The sequence below is a fragment of the Aythya marila genome, assembly GCF_965140915.1.
Source record: "Aythya marila genome assembly, chromosome: Z".
NCBI classification, from domain to species: domain Eukaryota; kingdom Metazoa; phylum Chordata; class Aves; order Anseriformes; family Anatidae; genus Aythya; species Aythya marila.
In genome coordinates, this window is record NC_139080.1 from 39,012,094 (window position 1) to 39,022,326 (window position 10,233).

Consider the following 10,233-nt stretch of genomic DNA (forward strand, 5'->3'; position numbering starts at 1 on the left):
CCTTTTTTTTTTAAATATCAAATATATCAGATGACTTAGTTCTTGTTGGAACTTTTAAACTGTAATGGTTGTTCTGATTGAGTTTGCAAGTATCTGATGAAAATGTGTAAATCAGCTACCTCAAAATTTGAATCTTCCTTTTAATTGTAGAAGAATGGTACATACACAGAAGACTTGTTTTTATATAATATAAACGTGCAAAGTAAAATTATTTTGTTGTATGTCTGTGACAGGCAGCCCAGAGTTCATGGCTCTAGAAAAGCAGATAGCTATTTAAAAGAATCATAAACTATATATAGTGTGGGAAGCAGCAGAAAAACGTTACTTTTCCTGGTTCATAACTATTGATTGACAGATATTTCTGAGGTAGTTTTTATCCACTCTTTGTTTAGCCTGTATATGAGATTCTTAGTGAAGCTCTTGTCTTGCAGGACCTAGACTTTCCAATGACAGCAACTATCTCGTGTATGATTTTAATTGTGAAAATCATATGACTACTTAACTTTGTTATACAGGTGATTAATGGCCCTCCAGGCTGGTTAATATAAGCAATAAAATGAGGCAAATGAAAAATAAATAAATAAATAAATCCCTAAACAGGTAGAACTAATGAGAATTTAAAAATAACTTCGTATGTACAAGTTATAATTTCTTAATAATATTATTAAGAATAAGAAGTAATTAATTTTAATAAATAATGGAGAATAAGAAGTAAATAATGAATACTTAATAAATAATAACCTAACTAAAATTTAATAATTTAATTTTCCATATTATCTTTCTGTAATTTCATGTTTTCCATGTGTAGTACAATGAACATCATAAAAGAGTACCAAAAATTACTGGAAAATATGTGAATATGTTCAGTGAAAATATGTCTGATTTGAACAAGTCTTTGATTCTCAGCAAGTCACTAGTGCTGACAACGTTATTTCTTATATAGTATCAGTATTTAGTCTTCACTTCATACAATTACCGATTAGATATAACAAGCTAGATTTTCACTTCCAGGAGAACAGCTTTGTTAGCTTAAGAGTTTCCTTAAAGAAAGTGCATAAAGTGAATTCTTGGCCGGTAAAAATCTACAGAAAAAAGATCTTTTCATTGTCTGGAAAGAAAAACAAACAAACAAACAAACAAACACATATTTGTGTCATAAGTTCATCACAGGATCCAGACAGCTCTAATAGATATGTTTGACAAACGTCATGTATTTGAAAGACAATTTTCACCCTGGCACAGAATTAAACTCAGATGTGCAGAATTTTGCAGTTAGAAATATTTGTAGTTTTCTCTATTTTGTATGCATATTTTAAGGCTTTAGGGGGTGCATGACATTGTGCCTTAAAAAAAAACTATTTGTATTCACATGACTCAACACCAGCTGAAAGGTTCAGCCTGAATGTAAAGCTCACAATTTATTTACCCATAAGACAAAGGAGAAACTTTGAAATTAAAATGCATTATGACTTCTCATGATACAGATCATCTTCTTATGTCATTTCCTGTGATTTTTTAAGTGACTGCACCTGGCAAGGGAGGAGAGGTATACAAGTGTAGAACAGCAGAATGAAATAGAAAAAGCAAGTTGTGGTGATGTAAAAATTAGTATCCAAGGACAATATTTTCCTTACGGATTAATGACCAACTGGTGGATACTAGTCAATAATGACAGGTAATTCCTGTTTGTCTATCTTTTATCTGTCTGCTTCTTTTGTAAGTGTGTATACACTGTGCCCTCATGCACTTAGTTCATTATAAAACATGGAATCAGGCAGGAGCAATATACTATTTATGGCAAGCACTGAAGAAACAGATTTGAAAAGAAAAATATGACCTAATAGTAGAAAGATCTGGCTGATTATGTGTCACTATAGTGTTTGCATTTCCAAAGGAAATGTTAAACAAATGCAGAAGGGGAAACAAAACTTTGCTGTATAACTGCCAGCTTTGCAGTATGATAGCAGAAAAACAAGTCTATGTGGCAAAACAAGGTGAGGAATAACAGAATGAAAATCATATAAAAGAAGTAAGGAAGAAGGAGGGCAAGACAGAAAACATATAGTTGCTAATGAAAGTCCTAGAGAAAGGACTTCAGAGAGAGAGGGTGAACAGGCAAAGATGAAAAGTGCCAGTTACTGTCAAAGTAAGAAGATCAGCAAGAAATCTGCAGCATGAAACAAAACAAATGACTGGTCTTTCAGCTAAGTGAGAGAGTGAAGCCAGAGCTGCAAGACAGGTGAAGAGATGAGACTGAAGATTTATGATAGTCATCAGCGTGAAAGGTGAAGTCCTCAGAGAGAAACATAGAAGACTCCAATGATAAAGAGAGATCCAGAAGCCGATGTCTGAATGGAAGGCTAACATAAGGAGGGCAAACAGACATACAGCAGTAAGATGTCAGTGAAGTACAGTCAAAAGCAGAAATGTCTTTCATAAAATGAAAAAGACTGAAAAAGGGGGAGAAGGAATAGAATTAAAAGGGGAATGGACACTAGGTTAGAAGCACTTGATTTTGATTCAGAGTGGGAAGGGGGAAGAGGTAGAAGGATTCTTCATGTGAAAGTGGCTTTAGAGACAGTGCTGGAGGAAAGGATAAGGGTTTCTACTATGGAAAGAGGTTGACAAAATGAGAAAACTAACTTCCAAGAAAGGAGTAAACATGCTAGAGATATCAATAAATGGAGGGAAAGAAAAAAGGAGAGAGGTATGACATTAGAAACCAAAGCAGCATGGATACTACCATAGGGGAAAACAAGATTTTTAATGTGAAATCTGGATTTGCACTGGATTTCTGCTCCAACACCTCCAGGCTTTGGCTTCTCCTCCCATATCCCTATGTGAGAAGGAAAAATCCATAAATTCAGGGGGAAGGGAAGGAAAAGGGCAAATAAAACAAGTAAAGCAAGGCAGAAGGCAAGAGGAAGGCAAGGGGAAAGGCAAGGGCAGGGGCAAGGCAAGGAAGTCCTACTGGGATGACTGATGGAATAAGAGATGTTTTGATGGAAGAGAGAAGAATGATGAAGAATTGTGAAAGCCAGAGGGGAACTGTAAATGAACATTTCCACAAACAATTCACAGATTAAAAAAAATAATAATAATAATTAAGTTAAATCATAAGTATTTTTTCCAGTAAAACAGAGAAAAGAATAGAGACAAGTAGACACAAGGGGAGCAAATGCTAGCTGTGAAGCCAACAGGATGACAGGTGGAAGAGAAGAAATAGTCTACCTCATGAGGACAAAAACATGTAAAAACACGTCAAACAGTGCAGCAGCATTGGACTAAGGATATGGAAACAGGAGTGAAACAGGTCTGAAACTGGGATGCAGGGGAAAAAAAAAAAAAAAAAAAAAAAAAAAAGTGGAGGGGTGGTATTTGAGAAACTCCTAAAGCATTAGACTATATTTATGTTGATTATCTGCTGCACTGCTGCCTGGACCTGGCATTTACCACATCTTGAAACCCAGATGCCTGGAAAACCTAGCAGTGCTTCCATGCAAATCAGCTGGGCATAAAGTTGGCAAAGAAACACATATTGATCTTCAAGTGTTGGCATAGGTGTATTTATTACACAGCAGTTCTTCTAAGGACTACTTAAAAACACAAGCACAACTATGAGAGGAAATCCAAGGACAAGTACACAAGGGAGTGGATGGCACTGTTCTGTGACAGCATATTTCTATGTTTAGGGTATTTTTTTTCATTCAAATTTGAGGTTAGATAACATTTTCCTACCAGTAGTTTGTATATATAACACTTCTCATGTTACCAACAACCAAAACTCTTTCACTAACAATAGTAAATTAAATCCAAACCTTCATGCATCTCTACCAGTAGCATAGCATTCAAAGATGTACTGCTAAATATGCTTCTCAACAATCAGACATTAATACTGCCCTATATCTACCACTTTATTACATTAATTGATCATTTTCATTTATAAGCTAGAAATGAAATGCAGCATCAGACCTCTAATTTCAATTCTTTTGAATTCACAATGAATCATGAAAAATAGGAAAGTGCATGACTGTCAAACACATATTCATACTTTTTCTCTCTCTCTCTAAATGCACATTTTACAGTTACACATTAGAAAAGCACCTAAACAAAAATACAGGAACCTGCAAAAATAATTCTCCTAACCATTATGGAGGAAAGTGATATTAAAAGTGATGTATATGTTTTTACACTGAAAAATACAATGCATTTTTGTTGATGAAGAAATTCATATTTCTACTTTGTACTTTTCTAATTAAACCGTTATAATAAAATATTGCAGAACAGCATTGTCAATACCATTTTTTATTCTATTATGACTGGAAAAAAAATATGTGACATAGAAAAATCAGATGTCCTTATAAATATACTTTGCATGAAAATGGCAGAACAAAATATGGAAGACTTCTAGATGTCCATGAAAATAAAACCTGGTGATATATTTTAAATCAGTTCTGCAAGCATTCTCTGATATATTGCCAAATGGTCACTGAATTAAATAATCTAGACAGATTACTAGAGGTCTTCTATTTTTAGGGATCCGTCTGGTATTGTAGCAATTGCAGCTGATCGGATTACTTCTATATCCTAGCTATGTAAAATGCATTGATGCTGCATGAGAAACCTGCACTACAGCACAGTAGTTATAATGTCAGGCCTACACAGGGAAGCACACATCCTGACTTTCAAACAGCTTTGCTTAATAATTAGTTCATAACAACGTATGTCATTCCTTAATTGGACTTTATCTTGTGGTATCATATTTAATGGAAGGACTGAGAATACGAGGTACTGCAAAAGAGGATCCCTAACATTCTAAGCAAAATCCAAGTGGAGACTTAAAGAAAAAAAAAAAAAAACAACAACAACAACAACAAAAAAACATATATATATATATATATATATATATATATATATATATATAAAGCAAACTCTTTTTTGGGGGGGAGGGGTTAGGAAAAGAGTCGTTCTTCTGCAAGTGTCAACAGCTACATCTAGTGGTTTTAGAAAGTATAGACAGTATCTCCTACATAGAAACTAATTTAGGACAGCATTTTCATATTCTGCATTAAGTGAAAAAGTAAAAATAATCTCTAGAGGTATGAAATTAACAGTACAGATGCTCTCGTGAAAGTACTTCACTCTCTTTCTATTTTTTTTAATTATTTTTTATTTTTTGGAATATATCTTGTGTGAACTACTCTATGGAGACAGGTGTCTTTAACATTGTGTGTTTTGAATTGTGTATTTGTAGGCATTTAATAAAGTGTATTTGTGCATTTTCCTCACTAAAATGCTAAATATATATATATATATATATATATATATGAAAATAGTTTGAAATTATATATTCCAAACTCTAAAATTTACATTTTGCAGAGTGGAATTAAGAAAGTTTGAGTGATATTGCATGTCTTCGTATCTGCATTTGGTAGAGAGAATCAGACCTGATTAATGTACCATAGGTAAAAACAAAAAACAAACAAAAATGAAACCCTCCCATTTTCCAAAAGGCCAAGTATCATGGTTTATACTTTCTAGAAGCTAATGACATTGTCTTCAGTCAAAAAGAAAACAACTTTTTCATACACTGTCACATATTGATAATTTCAAATAATGCAAAAAAAAATCTATCAATTTCCCCCAAGACTTTTCTGAAGAACAGAGTACTGTTTGCAAGAATAATAAATAATTTATGGTGTTTTTCATATGTGCTTATCTTTTAGAATAAACAAGTCTGGAAGTGAAACAGATTGTAAATCAGAAACATTTATCTGTAAACAACTTCACACTAACTGAAATGTAAGACACACAGAAAAATAAATTTTAAAAAATCTTCTCATCCTCATAATTAAAAATGAATTCACAAACAAAATGTTAAGCAACCGTCTTTGTTTTGTCCATAAAATAACAAAAATAGCAGAAGATATTTTCAATGTAGTTGGACTTTTTGAAGTCAGATGTAGCCTCCCAAAAAACTTTTAAGAAATTTAAATCATCAATATTAAGAAATTGAAATCGTCTAGAACCAGTAGCCAGGTTCTAGAATAGATTAGAATATGGTAAGAGATTGGGGGCGGGAGAGTGGTAATTGCTGAACTTTTAAATCAGATAAAATTGAGCAGTAAGCAGTTCAAGCCTTCTATTAATTCAACAATTTACATTCATCACTTATTTAGAAAAAAAAAATCAAATGGAAATTTATATGCATATAAATTAAATTATATATATATGTACATAGATAGATAGATATTTTTACATATGTAATGGTCCACAATCATTTAATGTACTTAAGAAGGAAAGAACATCAGGAATCTAAAATAAGCACTGAACATTTAATTGCATATGCAGGTTATTCTCACTGGAGTCATATAAATGAGTATTTGACAATATTAAATCACTGCAGCTGTTCAGGAAGCCTACTCTGCTATCACAGTTAACAATTTAATAAAAATCTCAACATAGTATGAAAAAAAAGAACAAACAAGATCTAATTTCTGCCCTGCTTTATCAGAAATAATCCAGAATTACCCTGATATACAAATGTGTAAAACATAGAAAAGAAAGTAATGCTAAAGATGGTGACGGTCACTTTTTCTATCTATGGTCACGCCTTCTGTAATATCTCAGTTCATCACAATGTTTGTTTAGCCTGACTATACTTGGACGTCCTGAAAGAAGAGACTTTAACAGATGGAACGGCAAGACACTGAAAAATTAAAGGTCAGATTTTCAAAAAACTTTTTTAGTATATATTATTCCAATGATTGTTCTGAAAAGAAGCAAAAAACTGAATGCAAATGGTAACTGAAAACATTTTACACAAGTCAAAAAGGATGGAAAAACAGTTTAATTTCCAAAAACTGTTAGATGTCTTTGTCTCCTTACACTCAGCAAGCACTCAGAGATGCTTAGCTGTATCACTTTGCCAGAGGACATTCTGCTATAGTAACTATTGGATGTCTGTCCTTATTCTGTGTCACGCAAATCTAAATCTACTGAATAATGATCTCATAAACATCTCAGCCTCCTGTGTCTTATGCAAACTGCAGAAAAACAGGCCATGGTAAGTCTCTCTCAAGTGTGGGACTTCCTGTAAGCAATCATTTTTCCTCTTCAGAAATAGAACTACAAATGTTTAGCACAAATTTTAGTCTATGTTCTGAGGTAGTTCTGTACATCTCTATAACAGTTCTATATTTAGTGCTATTTCCTTTTTTCCCTTTCTTTCCATTTGAAACCAGAACTCTTAAAAAAAAAAAAAAAAAAAAAAAAAAAAAGTCCCATTTTCCACCTTTTTCCACATTAATCATCAGGCCTTGTCATTGCAATGACGTGGAAAGCATTACCTCCTCTTGTTTGAGCATTCGTTCTCAAATTACACACAAGGTGGCACCAGAGGTCAAAATTTTGGAAACATGTCTGAAAAGTCCAGGCCTTTTCTAACATCCTCCAAATTTAATAATCGTTTCTTCAGGGCAAAATCGAAGGAATCACGAAAGCATTAACAATGAAGTAGAAACAAGAAACCTGTCCCGACTGATGCCGAAGGTTGCCAATCAAAACAAAACAAAATAGTAATAAGCTAAACGTTACATGTTTTGCATTTCCAGTGTAATTTATCAAACAATAATAAAAGAAATATCACTATCTGAAGGAATGATTTTCCAATAATTTCTAACAGATTAAAAATACCATTCTTTTAAGAATTTTTTCCCCATCCTGCATACCTGGAGATTGGGAGGGGGGGTTGGGAGTCATCTACATGATTACTATGTAGTTCCACATTTACAGTGTTTTCACACTTATAGGCTACCACCTATATATATAGGTGTATATACCACATATATATATATATGTGGTATACCACCTATACCACAGCAATGAGAAAATTCATATTTCAACCCAATTTTTGTTTCTCTTTTCTCTTTTTTTTTTTTTTTTTGGCACTCCTTGGCCTGTCTTCCACAAATTATGTGAACAAAGAAGCTTTCTCATGCATTTCAGGATGGACTTTTCTGAAATGTATTTACATAATATATTTTCTTTTGAATTCAGCTCTCGCCTCTACTTCATAAGTTTTAAGTAGCTGGACAGTCATTCACCATGAAGAGGCTTAGCCACCATTCCCTCAGAAGTCTTGGGTGAATGCAAAAAGCGCAAAGTTACTGCAATTCTAATACATGTTTTTCTGAGAAATCATGTCTGATTCTCTTTGAAACACAACCTCTATTATCCCCTGTTGATGCTAGATTAAAGGTTTCTATATTTTAATGAGTGACTTTCCCCACCTCAGTAGAGGTATTATAAAGTTCACGTGCTGTGTTTCACTAACATAGTGGTGTAAATTTAGGCACGCTAGTTACACCTGAGTGAGCTTTCTTCTAGACAACCTGAGTATTGCACAGTTCCTTACAGTCTAAATGTGCTTAACTTAGTGTGGTGGATTTTTGTTTAGTTTTGAGAGAATTTTGGAAAGACTTTAAAATATCTTTTTATTTTCTCATTTTTCCTGGTACCAGAACTTCATTTCTAATATTGATTGGAAAAAGAGTGGCAGAAAACATGCAAACATCCCTCCTTGGTAGAATTCTATGGACTAATCCCACACCTGAAGCTCACTACAGAGAAAATTATAGTATCATAGAATCGTAGTATGCCCTGGGTTGGAAGGGACCTCAAAGATCATGTAGTTCCAATGCCCCTGCCATAAGCAGGGGCACCACCTACTAGATCAAGCTGACCATGTCCTCATACAACTTGGTCTTGAACACCTCCAGGGATGGGACATGCACAGCTTCTCTGGACAACCTTTTCCAGTGCTTCACCACCCTCTGAGTGAAAAAATTTCCTTCTAACCTCTAATCTAAATCTCCCCTTTTACTTTAAAATCAATCCCCTTCATCCTGTCAATATATGATTGAGCAAAGAGTTGTTCCCCATCCTTTTTTATATAAGCCCCCTTCAAGTACTGAAAAGTTGCAATGAGTTCACCCCAGAGCCTTCTTTTCTCCAGGCTGAACAGCCCCAACTCTCTCAGCCTATCTTCACAGGAGAGGTGCTGCCATCTTTGTGGCCCTCCTCTGGACCCATTTTAACAGTTCCACATCCTTCTTGTGCTGAGGGCCCAGACCTGGATGCAGCACTACTAGTGGGGCCCCACAAGGGCTGAGTAGAAGGGGACAATCATGTCTCTCAACCTGCTGGCCACTCCTCTTTTAATGTAGACCAGGATGTAGTTCATCTTCTGGGCTGCAAGCACTCTAAGAAGCAAATTTCTTACTGGAGTCTTTAGGATTTATATTTCAGACTCCTCTGCAGAGATTTTGTTACATTTTGTCTTTTGATAGGCAGAAAGACAAGAGCAATAACCTCCATCTACTTTTCTTCAGCATGAACCCACCTGCTTCAAGAAATATTCTGACTAAAATGAATTATGTTTAATGGTTCTGTTAATTGGTCTTTTAATGCTCTTACTAATTTTCATAGAAAATATTGCCTTATATATGCTTGCGCATTTACTGTTTTATCTATGCTTGCTTGTGCAGCTTTGGACCGGGATTGTCCTTACTTAACCACTTAGCCTCTTAGGTGTTGCTATACAGAAAAAAAAAAAAAAAAGTATTATTTTATTTTGAGAAATATCCTCCTCCCACTCCCATTCTGCCTATCAAGGAGCCCTCTGGCAATGACATGAGTGGTGTAATCACTCTGTTCTGCAAGTATTAACCTAAGTTCTATATTTTGCAGTACTTAAAAAAAAAAAAAAAAAAAAAAAAAAAGACTTTAACAGCTGGCTGCAAATTTCCACTGTTAATAAGAAAGGGTAGAAATACATCTGATTCCTTATTGACACCCAACTCTACAGACCTCCAGAAATCAGTCCTCTTCAACACAAGCAGCATTTTGCAGAAATAGGTACAAACTAAATACAATCAAAATGGTGCCACCCTTGCCTCTGTTAGGAATACATATATAATTCTAGTGAAATATCCTACAATTAGGGGAGCTATTGGAATGCAGTAATATACTGTTATAATATCCTTCTCTTACCCAGTCCAGAAAAATTCATACTTATGTTACAAACATTTTCCTATTAATAACATGTTTGCCTATCTCCTCATTTAAGCTAAATGAGAATTCCAGGTGCTCACTTGTTCACATTTGGAAGTTGAGCAGTAAGGCTGGACTCTCAAAAAGAACATACTGCTTATAAGCCCCTCTTGAACTCAG